The sequence below is a fragment of the Mirounga angustirostris genome, unplaced genomic scaffold (assembly GCF_029215605.1).
Source record: "Mirounga angustirostris isolate CCGP_5_RB_7025 unplaced genomic scaffold, mMirAng1.0.hap1 SCAF_7, whole genome shotgun sequence".
Taxonomy (NCBI): Eukaryota; Metazoa; Chordata; class Mammalia; order Carnivora; family Phocidae; genus Mirounga; species Mirounga angustirostris.
The window spans coordinates 149,837,634-149,863,569 of record NW_026991715.1 but is presented as its reverse complement, the minus strand read 5'-3'; positions in this window follow the sequence as shown (position 1 = coordinate 149,863,569).

Below are 25,936 nucleotides of genomic sequence, written 5' to 3'. Positions count from 1 at the left end.
CTCTTCTGCTGCGTATCAGCTGTGTGGTTCAGGCTCTTTGTCTGAATCTCTTCCCTTGTAAATTGGTGGAATAATAAGTATCAGATGAGCAACAAGTTAAGTAGTACATACAGAAAGCTCTGTCAAGTTCATCTCCAGTTAGAAGACAGGGATTATTTGAATCCCAGGATGTGGAGACTGGGATGAGGACCCGGAATCAGGGATCCAGGTCCAGGTGACTTGGAGGAGACATCCATGAGTGTACCTATGAGACTGGACTGAACACAGAGGTCAGCCGTCTGAGAGCTCCAGAAGGTAAATGGTACCAGGTAGGTGGTGAGGAAGACCAGCATTCAGAGTTCCACTTAAACTGATGGCAACCTCATTACTTCTCGTAGCCAGAAACCCAGCATAGGCACCAGGGTGGACAAAGAGATTTCCAGGAGAAATTTTCTAGTTCAAGTTCAAGGAGCAACAAAGATGTCTCCTGGAGGGACAAAGGCAGTGGGCCCACAGGAGCCTGATCTATGAGGGAGAGCACCTTCCTCATTGAGCAGAGGAGTGTTGACCTTGGAAGGTGCGTGAATATCTTTGTTTCCTTGTTTTGTGTCCTTGCTTCACTTGGCCTTAATTGTGGGCATCATCTTGGGAAGTACACAGCACAGAAGGATAAATCAACTCTAGGTTTTCAGGATTCCAAAGGGGAATTTTAAGGAACTAGAGAGAACAGAGAAGATTTTGGGAAGAGAAGACCGTGGAAAAGCAGCCCCAGGAGTGGTTCACTTATTCCAGGGCTCAGCCTCTAAGCACACACGCACTGGTCTTACCTAAAGCAGCACATGAGAGAGTGTAAGAATTGAACTAAGGGTTGTGACCCTGCCGAGGTCCTAGACTCAGTGTCACTCACACACACGGCTTCGGATCCTAATAGTGCTACACAGGCTGTGAGAACGGAACGGACATTCAAACCAGGGCCAAGGAGGACTGGATGTGACTAACAGCCTAGACAGTGACTGCTTACTGGAGCAGGGCTGAAAGAAATTCCCAGATCTCAGGTGGACCCCCTCCCGCCCAGGGTGTCACATCAGCAAACCAACACATAGATAACTTTCGTGCCTCCATAAACGCTCCACTTGGCCAGAAACAGTATAGCCACTCAGCCAGTCCCCAGTTGCCAAGCCAGCTCTGGGCTCTACATGGACTTCTTTGTCCTTATTCTTTATCCCGTAAAAGCTTCCCCCCTTCCGTGCCGTTGTCAGTTCTCTGAATGGAGACCTCCCACTCTATGAAGTGTTGCGTGAAATTTGATTGTGTGACGGAATTGTCTTCTTTAATCACTTTGTAAATACAGGGAATATCAATATTCTCCAGAGGCTTTAAAAAAAGACTCAAAAGTTCAATGACATAGTATTCAAAGTGCCCAGAATACAATCCAAAATTACTCAGCACATGAAGAACCAGAAATGCATCACTTACATGGCAAGAGGCATGCAATAAACATCAAGGCCAAAATGGCACACATGTTGAAAATATCTGTCGAAGACTGACTTTAAAGCAGCTTTTATAAAATGCTCCAAGAATGGCAAGCATTGTTCAAACAAATGGAAAGATAAAAGGTCTTAGCAGAGAAGGGGAAGACAGAAAAAAAAGAAACAGATGAACAAGAAACAGTATGTGGTCCATTAAATGTTCTTCATTGACCTGAGGAATCTTTACAAAGTGTTACTATCTGAGAGAAGCAAGAAGCAGAAGAGGCTGTGTATGAATTTGCAAATGAAGCCCAGGTAGCCTGCCACAGTATTCGTGACTGAGGTGTGTGAAAGGATCTTGCACATAAGTATATGTGACAAGATTTTATTTTATTTTTTTAAAGATTTTATTTATTTATTTGACAGAGAGAGAGCACAAGTAGGGTGAACAGCAGAGGGAGAAGCAGGCTCCCCACTGAGCAAGAAGCCCGATGCGGGGCTCCACCCCAGGACCCTGAGATCATGACCTGAGCCGAAGGTAGACGCTTAGCCAACTGAGCCACCCAGGTGCCCCCACATGACAAGATTTTAATGGAACACGTAGAACATAACTTATTTTTTATTTTTTTTTTTTTTAAAGATTTTATTTATTTATTTGAGACAGAGAGAATGAGATACAGAGAGCATGAGAGGGAGGAGGGTCAGAGGGAGAAGCAGACTCCCTGCCGAGCAGGGAGCCCGATGTGGGACTCGATCCCGGGACTCCAGGATCATGACCTGAGCCGAAGGCAGTCGCTTAACCAACTGAGCCACCCAGGCGCCCCGAACATAACTTATTTTTAAGATACCATAAAGATACAAAAAAGACATAGACACATAGACAAAGAATGCATATATGGACAAATGTAAAAAATTATTTGCTCTTCTTAAATGTCTTTTAATTCCCTAGAATATCTCTAATAAAGTATTTTTCCAGTCTCTTCCCCTCGGGCATGCTCGCATCAGTAAGAGGGTGATGCCCACCTAAGAGAATTATTAAGAGAATACAATCTGCTCTCCAGTGTGAACATGTGTGGTGAATTCCACGACCGCACACAGAGCTTCAAAGAGCACCCCATTCCCATCACATTGTCTTTGGATCCTCAAAAATGCCAATACCAGTTTAGTGCTGCACCTCTTGCAACTCAGATAAGTTAAATCAATCTTCAATTAAATCAGATGCTTATCACCCTGACCTCTCCTGCACTTTGGGAAGTTCTCTGTGGTTAGCAAAACAATGGCCCCTAAGGATGCCCACATTCTCATCCTAAGAACCTGTGAGTATGTTAATTTACACAGAAAAAGGGACCATGCAGACATGCTTATGACAACAAATGTGGCATCCCTAGAAGCTGGGAAAGAGGAGGAATGGATTCCCCTCCTCCAGAGGGAGCACAACCTGGCCAACACCCCGATTGTAGCCCAGTTAAAGCTCTGACCTCCAGCATCGTAAGATAATAAGTATGTGTTTAAATTTACGGTGATTTGTCACAGCAACCATAGGAAGTGAATACAGTGCCCTTGGGAATTCCTGATGACCTTCCTCTGTTCTCTCCATTCCGAGGGCCCTAATATCACTGACCTGTCTGCTCACCTGTCCTCAGCTACCTGATGCTTCTGCTTTCTCTCCATCTCAGTGTCTGCCCTACACTGGACAAGTTCCCTCTTCTGTCATTGCCCCAAAGCACTGGCAACATAAGGTAATAAGTGTAGAGATTTTACAGCCCTTTCATGGCTAGCAGAGGATCATTCTGGAAAGAAAACCATTTTGTTTGCATGCTGGGATGGACCGAGTTCGAGCTAGTGTTTCCTGAGATTTTGGTCCTCGGAAATGCACTGGCAGGAGTGAGTTCTTTTCCTGATGGTATCTTGTGGGTGGGTTTGGGCTCCTCTCTCTCCCCAGCCCTTCTGAACCCTTTCCTCTCACGTCCACACCCCTCTCTCATCGATCCTAGAAACTCAAAATTATTATTCCCTTGTCATCATGCAAAAGAGCCTGGGCTTCAGTTCCTCCTTGAGATCGTGCTCTATGTTCCCAGATGGGACCCAACGAGATCATTCATTTACTTCATTCCACTTGAAGTAGGGTTCCACCGCTGCGGGACTACCGCTGTTAATTTTTATCTTCTGTAGATTTATTTCAATATTCTTGCGGTAAAATGACACTCCTTCTTCTTCTTCTTCTTTTTTTTTTTTAATTCTTTTGCTTTGTTTCTTTCTTTCCTTGTATGGATCCTGAATAGGTGGGAAAGTGATCCCAGGAGAAGCAAAGAATGGTTGAGCCAGTGTGGCACCTGGATCGTATCATGCTCGACTCCAATAATTTCTTCAAAGTATTAGTGAAATCGTTTCTAGATGTCCTTCAGGTTAAGGTACCAGAGGAGTTAGATACTCAGCGCTGTGCCCAAATTGTTTCCTCAGCAGACAAATTCTGATGATGTCTAACACAGCCTCTGAGAGCTGAGAAAATCCATCTCCCAGGTGGTGCCGAAGATATCACAGATAACACAGGAGCACAGATGCCTTCTTATTTCCCCATTTGAAGGGATGACATTCAGATGGGGCCCAGTGGAGACGTGGGACAAAGGAAAGACCGACTCAGAAGAGGAGCAGATTGCTCTGTTCTTAACTTTCCCTGCCACTGAGGCGGTCCCTGCATGGTCACATACAGAGCCTTTCATGTCAAGGTTCAGAAGTGGCTGCTAATTCAATGTCACGGGGTTTTTCCTGTGTCCCACCCTGCTCCCCTGGAGGGAGGCTTGGGAAGTGGTGGAGGGTGGGGGGCACGGCCCAGCCTACGATGGGGCACTTCCATGGGAAGGAGGTACAAAGAGAGAATACACCACACTCAATAACGCCCAGAACCCTGACATGGGGATTGAGTAGAAATGCCATCAAGCTGCCTGAGGAACAAGGACCACAGGTGGATATGCTGGAGGGACAGTGGGATGGGAGAGGCCACCTCCGGCAGCATCCCTGGCACTGATAGGATCAGATTAACTTTCCCCTGTGATAGTGGGACTGATGGAAGCATTGATGTAATCAACGGTATTAAAACATGTGGACCTTCAGGAGAAATCCTACCACGAAATCAGTGTATCCTTCTGCCTGTTCTCTGGTGCTCTGTGCTCTGTGTGTGACAAATAGCCAAATACAACATTCGCTCATGGTTGGGAGCAAGGCCTCTAACAGTGAGGTCTGGGACTTGCTCGTCCCCAAGACATGGAGCTCACACCTCTGCATGCTCTCCATAGACATCTTTCAAATAGACCTAAATGCAAAAAAGATGCATCCACTGACGATCTGCCCCATTGAAGACATAGTCCTAGTGCTTTGGGGTGTACAGGGCTGAATACGAGTATCTATGTACGGGAACACGCATGCCAGGAGTGATGGGGCCTCAATCCGCTCAGGCTGCCATGACAGAACGCCACAGGCTGGCAGCTGAAACAACAGACATTTGTGTTCTCACTGTCCTGGAGGATGGAAGTCCAAGATCAAGGTGTGAGTAGGGTTGGTTCCTGGTGACAGCTCCCCTCCTGGCTTGCAGAAGGCTGCTTCTTGCTGTGTCCTCGCATGGCTTCTCTGTGCACTTGGAGAGAGAGAGAGAGCAAGTGCTCTGGTGTCTGTCACTTTTTATAAGGACACCAATCTTACCAGATTAGGGCCCCACCCTTATAACCTCACTTAACCTTAGTTAGGCCCAAATACTGCCACACTGGGTGTTAGGGCTTCAACATGATAATCTGGGGGGAACAAAATTCAGTCCATGTCAGATGGGAACCAAAAGGAAAAAAATGTATCAGTTATTACTTTCTTACCATGATTTGGTACAAAATGCAGGAATAGGCTGCAATGTACCTAGCGTATTAAAACTTCCAGTATTCTGAAAAAGGAAAATGCCCCTATTATGAACATGTCAAATAAGTTGTCTAAAATGAAGAGAATCATTATAATTTGAAACGTAAATCATCACAATCGTAGCCTTTAAGAGTTTCCTTGGCATTCCCTCCTGGGATATTTCAAAGGTGATGAAATATGAAATTAAGCAGAGCTTATTAAGATCAACCATTTTTATCATATGACCTTTTCATTTCAAAATGTAGATGCACATAATAAATAAGTTTTCCAGCATCTATGACTGCTCCGAGGTTTCTACCTCTCTGAAAGAAACCAAGCTAATTAGACGTGAAATATCAACTGGTGAGCAATTACAGCCTGACCAAAAAATACCCCAGTGACTCTGTGCATTTGACAAATTTATGACTTAGGCAAATATCAAGGTTGTGTCTATGTCATGAATTCAGAAACAGCAATAAAACTGGTCATCACCAACATTAAATCTGCTGCTATCTACTTTTATTTGGTTGGTAATAAGTACACAGGAACATTTTTTTGTCGGTTAGATTTCTCTGCATATTTCTAATTTTTCTATTACCTCTCCTCCTCAGCTTTGGAAGGGAAAAGCTTAAGGAAAAGCATGATTTCTTCTGTGTAATGACCTGACAGAGCTCAATTCCCCCAAATAAAAGAATAAATACCTAAAAATCAGAAGCTCTATATTCTGGAAGGTTAATAAACCGAAGACCTAAAATCAAATGCTGGCTGTTTTGCCTTTTATGTATATAATATTTTGGTAATTCTTACCCAGTCATAGGAACAGGTAAGGATTTTGTCTGTTGTCTTCTCTGGGAGCTGCAGCTTGAGCAGAGGTGGTTTGTTTGGGAGGAGATCCCAGGACGTTGAGTGGTGAGATGGAAGGGGGGTTCTATCCGCGTGCTGCTGGGCTTTCACCACTGCAGGACGGTGCACAGACATGCTGCAGATGCCCAAGGCTGACATGGACACGCCTTGGAATCGTTCCTCTGGAGAAGCGGACATTCCCTTTGGGTTTCAGGTTCCCCCAGAAGAATTTCCCCCCAACATTTCCCGGCTGCCCTGCTCACACTGAAAAAATCACACTGCCATTCCAAAAAACAAGCAGGCAAGCAAAAATGCCACCAAATAAAACAAACACACACACATGCAAAACTGAGGCAAAGAGGTGAAGCAGGATCCGGCGGTGGGACCCTGACAGCGTGTATGGGAACTGTCCATCTGCTGCACCCAGAATCCATGCAGGGACGTGACAACATAACATGGGCACCCAGAGCTCCATCCCCACCGGCACCACTGGTGTCTACTCATGGTCACATTAAACCTGCTCTGTCTTCATCTGCATAGTGGTGGCCGTCCATAGACTATTAAAAAGACACAAAATGTTCCAACTATTCCACTTCTGAGAATATAGCCAAGAGAAATGAAGGCCAAAGAGAACTTTGTATGCCCATATTCTTGGCAGCATGATTCACAATAGCTAAAAGACGAAGCACCCAAAGATAGATGAATGGATAAGCAAAATGTGATATATGCACGCAGTGGAATATTATTCAGCCTTAAAATGAAGGAAGTTCTGTCACATGTTGCAACATGAATGAGCCTTGAGGACATTATACTCAGTGAAAGAAGCCAGTCACACAAAGACAAATACACTCTGATTCTACATCAGTGAGGTACGCACAGTAGTCAAAGTCATAGATACAGAGAGTAGAGTGGTGGTTCCCAGGGACTGTGCAGTTGGGAGTCATTTAATAGATTTGAAGTTTCAGTAGATAAGAACTCTGGGGGAGGATGGTGGTGATGGCCACATAGCAACATGGACTTGCTGAGGCTACTCAACTGTACACTTCAAAGAGCTACAGTGGTAACTTTTATGTTTGTGCATGCCTCCACAATAAGAAGGAAAGACATAAAGGAGGAGAATTATGGGAAATGCTACAATCTCTGCTGCCGTGTGCGGTCTCAGGCAGTAAATGGAATTTGTCAGCTCCCTTCTCCATCACCCATTCTAGACTCCCACAATTTTGAATCCATACCTCCCGTCTTGAGGGGTGTGATTCTTTATTGCATTTCTCTTCCTAGCTGTGGTTGCTCATCCACTGTCACCATGGGGCACAGAGGCAGGAAGAGGCATCTCAGTGACTCCCTGATCTCAGATATTCTCCCTGAAGGTCTCTTGAGCAGAAACGCTAGCTCATGGTGATGATAAGGGTCACCTGCCTTTGCCAGTATGGTAGCTCCTTTCTTTATTTACTGGTTCATTAATCTTTAAATTCCTTTCAGGGTCATGCCAGCTAATCCTCTCAAGTCAAGTGTTTGTGTTTTCTGGTTTCACAAATAAAGGTCTGGTTGGTAACGGTCAGGGAAGGCTATGTGCCCAACAAATCTGAATTCTTCAGTCTCGCTATCCATAGGATCCTTGGATTCAGAGATCTTTAGTAATGGCCCAGGGATGAAAACAGACATGAGGTACAGTCCATGGATCAGGAAGTATTGGAATTTGTTTCATATGGAAGTTGCAATTTTGTGGACATTAAGATCTTCTGAATGGTTCGGGAGAAGGAGGACCTGGGGAGAGAAAGAAGGTGCACAAATAGGAAGGTAAGAGAGTTTTAAGTTTTGCACATTTTTATTGGTATTACCTAAAGAATTATTCTGGGAGCAATTCTAGAACTGAAATTGCATCTGTTTCATAGGATACTTGCAATTTTGTTCCTAAGTTCTGTTCTAGTTTTCTCTCAAATAAACGAGCCGTTCATGTCGAATGTTTCCCAAAGTAGGCATTATAATTCCAACTTGTAGTTCATGAAATAGGTCATCTAGAGAGATGTGTGCATGTGTTAATCAAATAACATAAGCCCATGAAACAGTTGATATCTACTATAAACTGACATATAGGTATAGATTCAACCTGCAAGGACATCATGCAGCACCATTCAGTGCAAATGATGCATCTGAAACCGCGTGTCTCTAGAATTTACCCAAAGAGCAGTCATCATCAGCTGAGGCTTTCTAAACCCTAACTTCAGGAAATGCAACTAAGCAAAGCAGCTCTTAGTACACAGAGACGATGGGAAGAATGTCCTTATAAAATTCTGAAAAGAAAAACCTTCTTGAAATGTATTCCCACATGCTGGTTTGAGAAGATTTCCAAACACACCCTACCCAGAGCTAGGCTTGAGTGATGGAAATATTGGTTCCATGCCTTGTCAATATATCAGGCTGGCCAAGTAGTTCACAAGAGTGCCCTGTGTTAGGGGTTAGAAGCCTAGGGACCAAAATAAACCCAAAACTGAGAGGATCAATGAAGGATGACACTGATTTCGTCATTGCAAGCAAGGTGGCCCTGAGTCCGTGGAAATTCAAGGGTTCTCAAATGTCCCATGGTTACCAAGTCAAGGGTTCTGGTCTACGGCAGCAAAGATCATGGCCAAATCTTCGTGGAGCCCCACTGGTTAAAGCACATGGGCCAAGTACCACCAGGTATACACCTACAGCTGAACATTAGGGTTATGGAGCTTGCTGGACATTAATAAGAAGGAGCCAGGAGGAACATACAGGATTTGGGCTTGCTCTGAGTGATTCTGAAGAGGGTTTAGGAAAGTGGCATGGAATTCTGAATTGAATATTGTCAAAAAGTGGAGATAACTTGATGATTGGGTATCTTAAGTTTTATCTAAGAGAAGGTAGACCAGAACTTTCACTGGTTAGAATCACTCATGTTGAGAGAGGACGTGTAGAGAGGTTTTAGGTAGGAGAGGGGCATTTATCTTTGCTTGTACCCTATGTGGTCTTGGAGTGGCCTTGTCCACAAATTATTTTTAATCTTGGACCATTCCTTATGCTCACTTAGGAACATCGCAGTTCAGCTGCCAACAAGGCTGTTTTTCACTTTCTTGGGATCTATATTATATTTTATTTTATTTTATTCAGGACAAAGAGAAGTTGATTCTTTAAGTTACTCACACGAACAGAATTCTTCCTCAAATAGTCTTTGGGATTTTCCTTTCTTGCAAAATTAACAGTTATCATCGAAAGGGTGCAAATGTGTCCAGGGCAAATGCCAAAACACTATTTCATAATTTCACAGTGAAAAGATTTTTATAAAACACTGGGGATTAAGAATGTGTCTAATTATAAAGAAAGTGAGCTGTGAACATGAGCATTTTATTCTTCACAGGTACGCACAGAGACCAAGTTGTCGCAGCTAAATGATGCATGTGACAAAGATGATGAGGGGACGTGCCTTGGCCTGGATTATCCAGAATTGTTCCTGAGTTTTTTAATAGCAGTCCCTGGACATGATTCAAGGTATGATGATTCTTTGAGACTTTTCCAAATTCCATAATTCACTGGAAAAGCACAGCACTTTCTCTTCACCTTCCTGTAGATCAACTTGGACTACAATTTCTCATCAAATTCATTCACATATTTTCTCTCAATTGTATTTCCCTAAACATGACCCTTTGACTCCATACTTCAAACACCCGGGACATCTGTTAAAAGTACACATAGTTGGGCCCTTTCTCAACCCTGTTATGTGATAATCTCTAGGGATAGAGTCTTGACATTTTTAAAAGGTCTTCCAGGTAATTAGAAGATACGTCAAAATTTGGGAACCTTAACTTTATATGATACAGTACCTGTGGAAAGCTGGACAGCCTAAGACAAGGCTGGACCCAGATTGAATTTGAAATTTAAATTTTGGGCTCTTTCTATGATGGATTTTCTCTACATCCCTTGTTGGGGTTCCCATCTTGTCCCCAGGTCCTTGGAGCCTCTCTATATTTTACCCTGAACACCCCCAAAGTTTTCCACCCGATTTATGTCTCCACTGAAAGTCATTATTTTTTTCTGTGCCCAACTTCCAGGAACCTGTGGCAGACGTTAATGGTGGACAACTACTCTTCACCTGAGAATGGCTAGTTCTGATAAAAACAGGCAAGGAAACCAATATTGCCTTAAAATGAACCCTTTCTGACCGAGGGAACTTTTCAGAAATTTGAATTGCATGCTAAGGGGAACAAGTAAATTGCCTGAAGTCGGCTTCAGCTGTGATTTTAAGTTCACAGCACACAATGCCCTCCCCACAGGTGGCTATTTCATAGGGAAAGATCTAGTAGCAGTAACTCTGCTGTTTGCTGAGATCTTCTCGGACGTCTGTAATCCCAGGGATTCCTCCTGGTCTCTCTGCCTGTTCTCACACTGAGCAGTACTGCTGAGCATCATCTGTGGGGACGTATTAGTGACAGTGAACCACGGATGCATGTGTGGCTTCCTTGTGCTGCTCTGGGAACTTTTCACTCCGTAGAGAGACGGCCATATGTGGCCCGCAGAAGAAGAAGCACATCTCAATTGTTCACTGATAGAGTGTGCATCTCCCCATTCACCTCCCTATATGAAGGCACCAGGCTGGGGAAAGCTAACTCACGGGTGGCTGTATGGGAAGCTCGGACCTATTTGACCAGACTCACTTCTGCTCTGGTCCCCAGGGAGCCACCTGTGGGTCTTAAGGAGTATGATTGTTCAGACATTCCTGATCCAAAAGCCAGTGAATTTGTCTGACAAGGGGACACATTCGCTTTCATGACCTAGATGAACTTTCCAAAATTGTATTTCTTTTTCTTATATATGTCATGCTGCATTGTCTACACTGTTTATGACTGATGAATATTATTTTTTCTACCCATACCAATGTCTTAGAGTTTCCTAAGAGATTAGCTTCCATTTTTCCAATTTTTGTTCTTCTTACCTATTTCCCTCCCTTGCCACACATGCAGTCCACGTGCCCATGGGTGTTTTCTCACTTGCCAAAAAGAGTGATTTTTTTTTTAAGATTATATTTATTTATTTGAGAGAGTGAGAGAGCACAAGTGAGGGGGACTGCAAGCAGAAGGACAAGCAGATTCTCTGCTGAGCAGGGAGCCTGACGCAGGGCTCCATCCCAGGACCCTTGGATCATGACCTGAATTGAAGGCAGACACTTACCTGGCTGAGCCACCCAGGCGCCCCTAAAAAGAGTGAATATTCTTATTGCACATCGGAGTAGGTATGTGTGGCTTCACGCTACCTCCCCCAAAGAGCAGAGAGATGACGGGCTGCCCTTTAGTTCAGCCTTTGGGATTGCCCACAGCTGGTAAGTTGTCACTGTTCCCAGTGACATGGACCCATCTTGATCCATTCTCCAGCAATAAGATACCTTCCTGCAGCTGGGCCCGGAAAGTGCCTAGAGATGGGTTCATTCTAATGCTAGCCCAGGTGTGGCCGCCAGCCTCCAAGACCATCTGCAGTGAATCTCAGCTCCTTGCTGTGACACCCTTGACAAGTCCTCTCCCATTTCACACCAGGGTTGGGCTGTGTGGCCAGGAGTGTAAGGTGGAGGGAATGATGTCACTTCCCAAGGTGGGTCATACAATGATGTTGCTTTTCATAGCAGTACTCTCTCTCTCTCGTTCTCCCTTAGCTTGCTCACTCGGGAAAACCAGCTGCCATGCTGTGAACAGCCGTAGGAAGAGACTCATGTGGCAAGCCACTGAAGTCTCTGACCTATAGCCAGCAGCACATTGAGACCTGCCCACAATCGTGAGTGGGTCTGGAAGTAGCCCCAAGTGAATCGTGAGATGACTTCAGCCACCGCACCCCCCGCCCCCCATAGATCAAATGCAACCACACAAAAGAACCTTAGCCAGCAGCACCTGGTTAAACCAATCCTGGAGTCCTGGCTACAGAAAGAGTAAGGTAGCAGCTGTTTAAGCCTCTCCATTTTGGGGTGATTTGTTATATAGCAGTGGGTAACCAATACACCAAATCTCCAGCCTTGTTTCCTTAGGTCCCAGTGTGTTCACACCATTTACCTTCAAGATGCAATTGTCCAGACTGACCAGTCTGGCATGATCTTGTTGCCATAACTTGTATTTATTATGTATCTTGCTGCATATACAATGCTTGTGTCAGAAAATCCAACACTAGGACAGAATCTAGCAGTAGGAGGTGCTGAATAAATATTTGCTGATCTGATGCTACAAATAACATGGGTGTTATGTCTATAAGCCCAAACCTCCAACCAGACCCAAGCAAACCAGTCCACCTGAAAGAACATGGACTGGAATGTACCAGGAGTCGAATGATGAGGAGACAGTGGATGCTCCATAGCAAAGGTCACAGAATTCCACACAGCTTCCAAAGGTCCTCCTCACTCTGGGTCCCACCACTCCTGTGAGCTCCAGCCCTACAGTTGCTGAGGACAGACCTCTCTGATGGGACAGTCCCCTTCACTTGTGGCCGCAACTCTGACTGGGTCTTCCCAAGAAAAGGGCTGCTTACACTTTTATTATCTGGGGTCTTTTCCTCTCCTGTTTCCCTCTCACCTCCTGAGTGCGCCTCAGAATGTTGCCTTCCTTCCTTTTGGGGGGCCTCCGTGTTCCACTCAAGTCACCTTGTGTGGCTGTTCTGGCAGGATGCCATGGGTCCAACTACACTCTCCAGGATGCTCTTATCTCTCCTGGGGGCCAGTCTGAGTGATTCACTTATCAACCAGCACCCTCACGGTGTGACACCACCCATCACCTTTGTCATTCAGTTCCAAGAAAATGATCAGCAATGACTCTGGGAGCACAAGTCAGGACAATAAGCTCACCCCAGCTCTGCCATCCTTCCTGCATCTTCTGCACAGAGGGTGGCATCCTTATCCTAGGTACCACTTCCTGTGTGTCCAGAGGCTGGCATGGCATCCTGGTGACCCTCTAGGTTGGGGTTGGGCCACGTCTGACCACGCACACCTATTGCTTAACCACTGTCTGTATCTACTTTTGTCTGTAACAACAGAGCTCAGTATTTGCAACAGGGCCCACACAGCCTGCCAACGTGAATCTGTTTACTATCTGGTCCCTTACAGGAACAATTTACCAACCCCTGCTGTCTAGGTCAGTGGATGCCAGAAATTTACATTTTACAGAACTATTACCAAAGTGGGACTGGCGAGTATGGCCATGATAATAATCACAAGACAACTAACACACCAATATTTTTAATATTACAAGGTAAGAAAGTCATCTCCGTATTTAAGAAAAAAAAAAAAACTTAATGAATACACTTAATTAGCAATCCACCGGAGTCTTAAATTTTCTCATATTTAATGTTTCCAACCAATAAAAATGTCACCCAAGCCCAACACTGGTGTGCCAAAAAAGATCATTAGAGTTTTAATTAAAACATCAGAGGGTGAGTCCCAGCTCTTCCTCTTTTCCATTGAGTGAGCTGAATAAGTCGACTGATCTGTGTGATCTCACGTTCACAGAGGAAGGGAAGAAAAAAGGAAAGAAGGGAGGCAGGAAAAAGGAAGGAAGGAGGAGGGACAGTAAGAGGGCGGGAAGGAGGGTGGGGGGAATGGGGGGAAGCGGAGAAGGAAGCAAGCTCACAGGGATGGGCAGTGACCTTGTACTGGTCATTGAACTATTTTGGTTTTGCTGCCGCATGGTTATAGATGAGGTAAGTCGGGCAGAAAGGATGCCTCGGCAGCCCTGTCACGCAGAACTGGCTCAGCTGGGGAGGGAAGGGAGCTCTGCCCACCAGAAGCGTGTGCTGTGTCACACCTCCCAGAGCCATTTAGAGGAAAAACACACAGTAAAGCTGGCAAGTCCAGGTAATATGTGGGCACTGCAAGGGTCCCCTTTACCTAAATGGAGGAATCCCTCGGTCCACCCTGTCATGTGAGCAATGGAGAGCCCCCGGACGGCGATGGGCTTCGCTTGTGGTAATTCCTCTCTGCTTTGAAGGACTCGAACACCAGGCGTGTAGAGGGAGGTTTGATGAGGACGAGGACAAAGAGATTGGGTGCGTGGTGGCTCTACTCTTACCCAGAGAGAATGGGGTGGCCAGGGATGGGCGGTGCAGAACGAAAGGTGTGAATAACCTGTAAACCCAAATGATCACTCGAAGCTCCCTCACGCTGCTGGTGGGGATGTAAAGGGCAGGGGCTCTGGAAAACACTCTGGCAGTTCCTCAAACGATTAAACATGGAGTTGTCCTATGACCCAGCAACTTCGTGTCTAGGTGTCTCCCCAGGAGGAATGGGGCAACGTGTCCATGCAGAAACTTGTACACTAATTCATAATACTTGAAAGGTAGAAACAACCCAAACTCCTGTCAATGGACAGAAGGCTACACAAACTGTCGTACAACCATGGGACAGGACGTCATGGCACCAGAGCAAGGGATGGAGCTCGGACATGTGCTAGCACGTGGGTGGACCCTAAGAACGTGCTGCTGAGTGAAACGGGCCAGTCACGAAGGGCACATATGATACTATTCCCTTTATATGACATGTCCATAACAGGCAAATCTGTGGAGACATTAAGTAGACTGGTTGCAAAGGGAGGGGGTTAAGCAAAGGGTACAGGGTTCTTTCTGGGGAGAGGGAAATGTCCTAAAATTGATTCTGATGATATTGTACCCGTCCGTGAAATGGCCAAGACTCACTGAATTTGCACCCTTTACATGAGTGAATTGTGTGGTATGTGAATTATAACTCGATCAAGCTGTTGAGGAATATTTGGGATCACAGCCACACCTGTCTCTTAACCTTCCCTGTTCTCACAATGTCAGGTTTTAATGTGGAAATAACGTTGAGGAGGTAGAGAAAATCTATGTCTGCTGTTCTCATGCATCATTCCCTCCTACACACAGAGAGCACGTGTACTTAGTTGAAAATAGTAGGGTCAGGCAAACAGTAGCTCCCAAACCTTAAAAGAGATATTTTTGTGTGTGTCCCTTTAATTGATACTTGTCAGCAACAGGGAAGGTAACGCTGAGAAGCGGTCGTTATAAAAAATCAGAGTAACACACAATCGGAGGGACTCTTCCCCAGAATTCCCCTCCATCATGCCTGGGAGATAATTAGGTTTGATGCTTTGTGTGCACTGGTTTGAAAGAAAAAAACCACTGGGATTTCCTGTGAGCAGGTCTGTTCCGGGCTCCCCCTGCCGGGAAGTCGGCTTTCCAAGGAGGCTGAAGGTCATGTGTCTCTTTCATGGTCTCCCCACCTTCGACTAAATGTTCTGTAAATAATTAGACATTAAAGACTTGCAAATAACAAAGCTGCCATCTTCCATGGGTAAAGGACTAATTACAGAACTCGGTCTTGATCATTACATCCCTGAGTCTGAAATGCCCTAGTGGGGAAGGGAGAGACAGGGATTCTTGTCTAATATTGGTATTTATGGCCCTTTGTTTTCCCGGGAGCAGATGTCTTCCACTCTTGTGAGCATAAATTCAGGGTCTTCTAATTTCACATTCCTATCCACAAATTACTTAATCACTAGGGCCCTTTTATAAACGGTGTTACCTTTAACAAAAAGAACCGAAGGACTGAACAAGGTCCAAGTTGAATTTAAAGCCTGGAAGCAGTTGATGGTGTTTGCACGGACAGGATAAGCTGCTCAGAGGGTAAGTGGCTGGGTCTCATGAATATTCATGTCACACCACAAGTCAGGAGGGGAGCTGAAGCCAGCTGGAAGCCCTGACAGAGTGGACCCAAGTCTTCAGCCCCAGGAGCCCTGGAGGTGCAGCCCTACCCTGCTGGGTCCTCTCTTGATCAGAACATGAAGGTGAGCCTGTTGGCTTCCTGCCCCGCCCCGCCCCGAGGTTCTTACGGAGATCGATAAGACCAATGCCTGGATTATGCTGCAAGTCTCCTGATACAATGCTCAAGATTAATATTAGTGATTGTTATTTTAAAGACCTCTTTCCCAACCATTTCTTGATGAGCCGTTCTAATGGATACACACTCAGCCCGCCGGGCCCACCTCCTGTAAGAGCAAATTAAAATCAATTTTGGTGAAAAACCTATCTGGCAGTAATTGGACATCCTGGAGCATGAAAAAGCAGACGACAGGTTTCCCTGCACAAATTTAAAGTCTGGTAATGCTGCCGTGACCTGGGCCTCCTCCCGCAGGATGAGAAATGCAGGGAGAGTGTCACTGGCTCCCCCACGTCATCGTGCTCCGTGACCTGGACAAGGGGATGCTTCTCCCGAGGACCTGAGACGCCGGGCCCTGACATCACATTGATTTACTGAGGGACGAGGAGGGAGTCTTTATTTTTATGTTTGAGACACAAATGCTCTGAAAGCAATATTTCAGCCGGCTTTGGCAGAGAGATTTACGGTTGTTACCATATTTTCATGGCTTGGCTGCATAGGGAACTCACCAACAAATCATTCGGGGAAATAATTAGGGGGTACTCAGGGAAATGTCATCTCTGTGTGAACCAGGAGGAAAAGACTCCAAAAATATCTCCGTGTTTGTCAACGCCACATATGAAAGGCAGAGCAAACACTGGAGGCCCGTCTTGAGCCCTGAACACTTGTCCTGGCCAGGTGAGCCCGCCAGGCTCTGAGCCCAGCACTCAGATGGTCTAGGTGGGACCGTCCGGCCTTTGACTGCGGGGCGTGGGGCGGACACCACCACCAAATCGCTTTCCCATCAGGGGGCACCACTGATAATCCTGTCAGTCTGGAAATTTGGGGCGGCCCAGCCAGAGACGCCGGCTAACACGGCATGAGTATTAGCCCGAAGGGAAAACCTGGCAGTCTTTCAGCATGCTAACTAGCTTCCAGACAGGCAAGCTTGGGGACATTAATTTCTGTCACCTGGTTTTCCACTCACAGCCTCAAGGCGCTGGTGCTGAGGCTCATTGCAGTTGGCAGCGGATTTTAGTTTGGCAACAACACTTGCCTTGGAGAGACCCCAGCCCAGTAAGCCTCCTGGGACCAGGGACGCTCCCAGTGCTGCGGCCAAGACAGGGTGCGCCTCATTCGTTCATTGGATCTGGAGGCCACCGCGGCCGGACGTTGCCTATTACTGTTTGTCTCCTTTCCTCCTGCACCATCAAACAAACCGGACCATTAATCTACCACAGAGGAATATTACCGCGTGCTTTGGTGGGTCACACAGGCAGATCGGGCTCACTCTAGAAATTATCTTGCTCCTCATTTCATATTAAATTGCTGAGATGCTTCCCAGGAGACCGTGTCAAAGATGAAATTTATCCACTGCTCTGCATTGGCTAATTTGCTAAGAGTTCTGATCTCATTTGCAGGGCTTAATATAGAAATTCATTGAACCTGAACAGACACCTAGCAAAGTGGTATTTCTGTGATGCGTGTCAGAAAATATATACAGGCATATGGTCATTTTGTATATATGTATGGGATACATCCTGTGTATATATCCTGTGTATATATGTGTGTGTGTGCGTATATGCACACACACACACACACACACACACCTTTATATATATGAGTCAAAATTTTGAGACAAAAATGCACTTAGCTCCTAATAGCATCATGCTGTCCAAATTCCAACTCGTTAATTTCTTCTGATTTTTGACAGAGAGGTACTGTGTTTTAGAGGGTCAACGTTGTTATGATTCTATATCATAATCCCCATATCTGAAGCACATAACGTTAGATGAAAATCCTAACTTTGGGAATGTCCATGAAGACCCAGCACTGATGGTTGGATATGTGGTTAGAGGAACAGACCACTGGAGAGGACTTGGTCATCTTCTCAAGGATCCAGTTCCAGGGGTTTTAGGCAGGTATGGGAGGACAGCCATCAGAATGGTCTACCCTGACAGTGTGACCCCATCTCTCACATTGGGACTTTCCAGGCCTGGAGTCCCGGTGTCCTCCTCCTGGGGCTTTATTCGCTGGCTCTTTTTTTTTTTTTTTTTTAATCCTGTGGTTGAACTAAAATGCAGGAACAACTCAAATGGAAAAGACTGGTTAGGATTCCATGGTTTATTTATTTATTTATTTTGGTTTTTAATTTTTTAAATTATTTTTTTATTTAAATTCAATTAACCAACTTATAGAACATCATTAGTCTCAGATGTAGTGTTCAATAATTTATCAGTGTATAACACGCAATGCTTATCACATCACATGCTCTCCTTAATGCCCATCACCCAGTTACCCCATCCTCCCACCCACCACCCCTCCAGCAACCCTCAGTTTGTTTCCATGGTTAAGAGTCTCTCATGGTTTGTCTCCCTCTCTGATAACTTGCCATTCAATTTTCCCTTCCTTCCCCTATGATCCTCTGCACTATTTCTTATATATACGGTATTTTTAGAGCAGTGTTTATAAATGAGCGACTGTCTCTTCAAGGTGTACAGAATGTGTGTCTCTTCTTGGCACCTGGGAGATCAGCACCACCTCCACTAGTTACTCTGTTATTCACATGGTGCCTGTGTGGAATCCGGAAGGTGTCCATATGTATTGTCTGAATTTCTCAGATTTGGCTGTGAAAAGGGAAAAATCATTCCGTTGGCTGCTATGGTTCATCATGATTTTAGGGGGTACAATGAAGGACAGACAGTGTGGGGAGAATTGGAGTTGAGTAGCTCAGTATATCAACTCCAAGATGCTCCAAGAATGGGACAGGTTTATAGCCAGTTTTATGGTCTCAAAGCTGTGATCGGCACAGTTGTATACACTTTAACACCGATAGACAGTGCCGGAGGACTTTACAGCACTTTGTGATGCCCTTTATTGCAATTGATTAAAGAGATCACCGGCAGTGACTTATGTTACTCTGTCCTATTTAAGAATACGTTGTCCTTGGTGGATGAAGAGAGCACAGGATAACTGTCATGTGTGTGGTTGATAACAAGGCAAACTGGTGACCTCAGCCTGCGTGGTCTACTTTCCTACAGCTTCTGGAACAAATTAACTCAAATGTAGTGCCTTGAACAAAACACATTTTTTTGTTTTATAATTCTGGATGTTGAAATACAAAATGGTTCTTACTGGATGAAAATCAAAGTGTTGTCAGGATTGCGTTCCTTCTGGAGGCTGTATGGGAGTGTATGGGGTGGAATGGTCTCCCTTCAAAATTATGTCTGCTTGGAACCTCAGAATGTGACCCTTTTGGAAATAGGGTCTTTGTAGGTGTAATTAGTGAAATTAAGGTGATGTCATCCTGGCGTAACATGGACCATAATACAATGTTTGATGACCTTATAAAAGTCTAACACAGAGACAGAGACACACAGGGGATGTCAAGGACTGCCAGAGCGGGGGGAGGAAGAATCTCCTCTGCCATTCGAGATTCTTTTAGCTGCATTAAGAGTCAAATTGACATGAGACAGATTAACAGGAGAAAATAAAATTTAATTTTGCACATATGGGGAGCCCATCTTGACACAAAATTCCAAAGGTAGTCAGGCAAATGCTATATATATGCCATCCTGAACTAAGGAGAAGGGATCAGAGATCTGGGACTTCAAAAGGAAGGAATGCAATTTACAGGAAGATAACATAGAGTAATTAATGTTGGGTACACAAATGTGTGCTGGGTCACTCAGAAACAATGGGACATAGAGGTCTTTGATCAAGTGGGCTTTGCTAGGTTCCTCCATGCCTAACATACCTAATTCATATTACAATGTATTTATCTATGGTGATGGCTCTCTTTTTGGAGCAGGTCCTCTATCTAAATTTTTTTAGGTCAGAATCTCTTCCTGAGGAGCGCCTGGGTGACTCAGTTGGTTAAGTGTCCCACTCTTCATTTTGATTTCGGCTCAGGTCACGATCTCAGGGTTTGTGAAATGGAGCCCTGCATTGGTCTCTGCACTGGGCATGGAACCTGCTTAAGATTCTCTCTCTCCGCACCCCCCTCCTCTCCCTCTGCCCCTCTCCTCCCTGCTCCCCCACCTCAGCTCACACTCTTTCTCTCTCTCTCAAAAAAAAAAAAAAAATTTCTTCCTGAGTCTTTTGGGCTTTCTTGTTTTCAGCTCAGCATAATCTGCATGTCAGTGGCCTGTCTTCAGGGAGCTTGCCCTTGATCCTTACAACAGCAATCACCGACAGCTGGAAGAGGCAAGAAAGGATCCTCTCCTAGGGCCTTTAAAGAAAGGATAGCCCTTTGGGCGCCTGGGTACCTCAGTCCTTAAGCATCTGCCTTCCACTCAGGTCATGATCCCAGGGTCCTGGGATCGAGCCCTGCATTGGGCTCCCTGCTCAGTGGGAAGTCTGCTTCTCCCTCTCCCACTCCCCCTGCTCGTGTTCCCTCTCTCGCTGTGTCTCTCTCTCTCAAATAAATAAATAAAATCTTTAAAAAAAAAGAAAGAAAGAAAGGATGGCCCTGCCGACACCTTGAATGTGAACTCTCTGCCTCTTGAACTGTGAGACAACAATTTCCTATTAGTTTAAGCCACTCACGTGTATGGTTACTTGTTATAATAATCCTGGGAAACTAATACAGGAAAATCTGTTCGTCCCTCTTCCCAGCTTCTAGAGGCTCCTGCATTCCTTGGTTCCTGCTTCCCTCCTCTATCTTCAAAACTAACAATGATGGGTCAAGTCCTCATATGGCATCTCTGTGACCTTCTGCTCTCACTGTATCTATCCCTGACAAGAACCAGGAAAGGCTCTCTGATATTAAGAGTTCATAAGATTAGATTGAGCCCTGTGGGATAATCTAGGATAATCTCCCCATCTCAGGGTTGGTAACCTTAATCACACCTGCAAAGTGCCTGCCACCATGGAAGGTTCCATGCTCACAGATTCCAGAGATTAGGGAGGCACATCTTTGGGAGTGGGTGGGGGCATTTTGGGCAGAAAAGAATACCCTGTATGAAAAATAAAACCGTGAGCAATGTTACTTAACCTAAGAAAAAGTCAACAACTATTGAGTACATATAATTCAATATTCATTCAAAAAGGAGTAATGGGTGGGATGAGAAAAAAAGATGAAAAGGCAAGTCTCTTTCTTTAAGGAGTAATAGATATGATAAATGTATCTTATCATAGCTACAAAGGCATTTTCTATTTAATTCCAAAAGAAAGCCCAGTAGACTCTCTGAAATGTCATGTGGATCCTTCATTAGCTCTATAGAATAGAATTCCAGCTGTGAGACAGGACACCAGGCAACGTGGAGCTCTGTGGTGAGCCAGGTAGAGGTCCATGGGGAGCAGGCTGGAGAAAGGCTCATGTCATGGATGGTCTTCCCAAGAAGATGACTGAACTGGATCTTCAATAATGTGTGGCTTAAGCAAGAGAGAAAATGAGATTCCAAACAGCTAGAATAGTAGGAGCGAGAAAACCAAGGCATGAAAGCTCAGTGAACGACAGAAAGATCAAGTGGGACTTTCTGACAGTATCCTGCTTCAGAATCGGGTGAATTTTAATTTGCTTTGCTTACCAGTGGCTACAGAGCCCTGAAGATGGTGTTCTAGATGGATTTCTCTTTGCCTTTTAATTATTACCAGTGAGAAGCATAGACAATGGCAGACTGCACTAAATTAATTTCCAAAACCAAATCCAGCATTCTTTGCTCTTAAGATTGTTTTCCACATATTTAAGATAAAATGAGTTGTAAGCCTCACAATAAAATAACAACTTATGGGGCGCCTGGGTGGCTCAGTTGGTTAAGCGACTGCCTTCGGCTCAGGTCATGATCCTGGAGTCCTGGGATCGAGTCCCACATCGGGCTCCCTGCTCAGCAGGGAGTCTGCTTCTCCCCCTGACCCTCCCCACTCTCATGCTCTCTCTATCTCATTCTCTCTCTCAAATAAATAAATAAAATCTTAAAAAAAAAATAACAACTTATGTACACTGATGAAGTTAAAAAAAATATATTACCGACACCTCTCAGTCTTCAGGTCATGAGCAGACTGACAGGAGATCAACACTGGAGATGAGAGCTACCTTTTAAACAAGCTGAGAATACAAGGGTTTTTTTAAAGATTTTATTTATTCATTTGAGACAGAGAGATACAGAAAGAGAGAGAGCATGAGCAGGGGAAGAGGCAGAGGGAGAAGAAAAGCAGACTCCCCACTAGCAAGGAACCCCTTGTGGGACCTTGTGGGATCCCAGGACCCGGAGATCATGACCTGAGTCGAAGACAGACGCTTAACCATCTGAGCCACCCAGGTGCCCCTGAATATACAACTTTTATTCCATATTTATTTAGGTAATTGGGAAAGGTTTGTGGGAAGTTGGTCTCTGAGCACACACACCTTCATGTCTAAAAATGGGTAGAAAAGAAGCACAATTATGGTATGGCAAACATGGAGCCCAATGCCACCCACTGGCCCTGGACACCCCTGATCTCAAACACTGCCATCCCCACCTTGGCTGGCCTCAGAAACCTTTCAATGCCTCGGGCTTCACTGAAAGCTTCAGGAAATTAAGTCTAAGGATGTCTTCTACCGAGAAGTAATTCGAAAACATCAGTATTAGGTTTCTTCCAGAAGGAATAAAATGGACAATCCAAGTCCACTCTAAGTGGGAACATGGTACATTGCCTTAAGGTTTAGGATTCACAGATACCTTTCCATCTGTTTTCTTTAGGTGCTTTGCTAGCACTGAAATATCCTTTCAAAGTTTGTTGATCCTGAATTTTTTTTAAAAGATTTATTTATTTATTTGAAAGAGAGAGAGAGAGCCGGGGGATGGGTAGAAGGAGAGAATCTCAAGCAGACTCCCCACTGAGCACAGAGACCCGCTCAGGGCTCAATCATGGCCTAGAGATCATGACCTGAGCTGAAACCTAGACACTGAAATCAGACACTCAACCAACTGAGCCACCCAGGAGCCCCCTGAATGGGGTTTAAATACTTCTAATAATTATATAAATTTGAACTGAATACAATGAATATAACCAAATAAAATATCCCCTAGGCCATGGTTCTATCTGCCTCTGGGAGATTTTGTCTGGGAGTCTAATTCTGGAACAAGAAAATCATCCGTCCGCCAGGAAATTCCACCACACCTGCTGTAGGTGAGGCATTGTGCTCTTTCCCCGAAAGTGTGGCTGTGTCCCGACCACTGGTGTGTGCTTTTATTTTGATGCCTCGGCCCCCAAGGGCAGCGAACAGCAACCTTATCAAATAAACAGCCTGGTGTATCCATGGGCATTAGGGATAAAAACAATTTGACAGATGGGAATACAAAAGAAAGCAACAACAAAACAAACGTAAAGGGAATCAAAAGATTAATTTAAAAAAAAAGGACAGGTCTGGGCGCCTGACTAGGTGGTTTGGCCACAGTCAAAGATCATACACTTGCCAAACAATCTGTGCGTGATGTGTAGGGTGCACTCCAGCCACGGATTCCAGAAATCACCGATGAGATCATTTCCCACACTGGCAATCTACCACTGCATTTTGCGTTTCCTCTCCAAACAGGTGGAGGCCCTTAGGGTGGCCGTTACCATTCAGAGGGAAGAAGGATCCAGCCCGTCCAGTCCTCTGGGGGTCTTCCGGGCATTGGGACAGACAGTGGGAGAGGAGAGGGCCAATGCGGTTTAGGTGGAGGGACTAGACCTCTGCCCTGCGTCCCAAGTGGGTCACCGGCCGCACAAGCCCTCCTCTCCCCAGGACATCCCCAAGGTCGGAGAAGGCAGAGCTGGAATCAGGGTTCCTGGGATAAGTAGCCACTATGTCTGTAATTCTTGTATGTCCTATTCACGCAGGGACCCTTACATGGCGGGCGCCTCCTTCTCCCATGTTCTAACACTCAGGACGTGTTGGGGTTGTCTGGTTGGACCGAGAGGGTATCTGACTGAAAGCAGTCAGACAGAGAAAGGCAAACACTGCATGATTCCACTTATATGTGGAATCTGAAAAACAAAACAAATGAACCAACAAAAAAACAGAAACAGACTTCTAAACGCAAAGAACACACCCATGATTGCCAGAGGGACACTGGGGGTGGGGGTGGAGGGCAGGGATGGGAGAAATCGGTGAAGGGGTTTAAAAGATATAAACTTCCAGTTATAAAATAATTAAGGAATGGGGATGAAAAGTACAGCATAGGGAGTATAGTCAATCATAGTGTAAAAAAAAGGAGTAAGCCTATTGGAAATCAGATTTCCCTGATGCTCTGATGTGCTTGTAGCCACCCAATCATGAATTTAAATATATCTGCTTGCCCCCCTCCAGCAGGGGCATGCACATCCACACATCCACACCCATAGCGAATCTAATAACACAAGTCCTCCCTGCTAGGAACTCGAAGCCCGGCTCACTTCCCTAGGCCCAACCTTGTCATTTCTTTTTTTTTTTTTTTAAAGATTTTATTTATTTATTTATTTGAGACAGAGAGAATGAGAGACAGAGAGCATGAGAGGGAGGAGGGTCAGAGGGAGAAGCAGACTCCCCGCCGAGCAGGGAGCCCGATGCGGGACTCGATCCCAGGACTCCAGGATCATGACCTGAGCCGAAGGCAGTCGCTCAACCAACTGAGCCACCCAGGCGCCCCTCAGCCTTGTCATTTCTAACTTGCTGGTCCTGACCCAGCTGTCTCGGATGATTCTCAGGCCCCAAGACCTGCTGGGATCCTGAATTGCTCATGACGGTGGCCAGACGGCTGCCATGCATACACTTAAGAAGGTTCTTCCCTAGGTCTCCCGGGGGTACAGACCCAGAATAGTTACCAGGAAAGAACACAGAGCAAGTGCAACTCAAGCTGACAGCAGGAACGCCCTGAAGAGGGAATGTGTCCTCATCACAGAACACCTTCCTTGGTGCTGTGGGTTGAGGTATACCCTCCAAAGGATGTGCTGACACCTTAACCTCCAGCACCTAGATTGCGATCTTGTTTGGAAACAGGATCACTGCAGGCCAGGAGCTCAATGCACCTTTATGGCTATGGCACTGGTGTCCCCGGACACCAATGATGTGATGGCCTGAGGAGGAGCACAAGATGCAGGCAGTGCTGTGGCTACAACCAGGAGGGCCCAGGATCAGTAGCCATGGTCAGAGGCTAAGAAGAGCAAAGAGCCCACTCGGCGCCTCGGAGGGAGCGCAGCCCGCCCACGCCTCGATCTTGGACTCCTGGCCCCCGGAACTGTGAGGCCGTGAATTTCGGATGTGTTCAGCCACCCAGTCTGTGTCACTCTGACGTGGCAGGTGCAGGACACTGTCCACATGGGGTCTGAACAGGGCACGTTCCGTCCGGAATGGCAACGTGGGGCTTCGGTTAAACTTAATCTCTCTTGGGAGCAACGATTTCTCTGAAAACTAGATCTGATCGTGCCTTTTCTCCTGTTCAAGCAGCATGGACTCTGAGTCCTCCCACTTAACATTTGATTGACTTTCCTCAAGACACTTAGTACAGCTTCTCATCCCCCCCAGTGCGTTTGCATTTTATTGGGGCCTGCTAATCACATTACCTAAATTCAACTTGGTGGTTTCCTTGTGATCGCTCCTCATTACCGAAACCTACACATGGAGCCTAGAACACATCAGCAGTGGGCTGAAAAGCATCCCCCAGGCATTAGCGAGACCTCTGACTCCTCTCAGCGGGTCTTGAAATATGTTCAACGTCTAGACTAATGGACTGAGCGGCCATCGGAGGGAGTGTGTGTTCTTGTTTGGTCAGCAAGGAAGTCATCACCTCCTCATATGTTATTCCCTCGGGCTTTCTGCCAGGGTTTCTGATAAAAAATGGGCCAGACTCTTCTTTCTGAGTTAATCAGGATCTGTTCTGATGGAACACGGTGCCTGCTGAGAGGGGGGGATTTGCAGATTCTCGGTCTCCATGTGGCTTCTGAGGGCTTC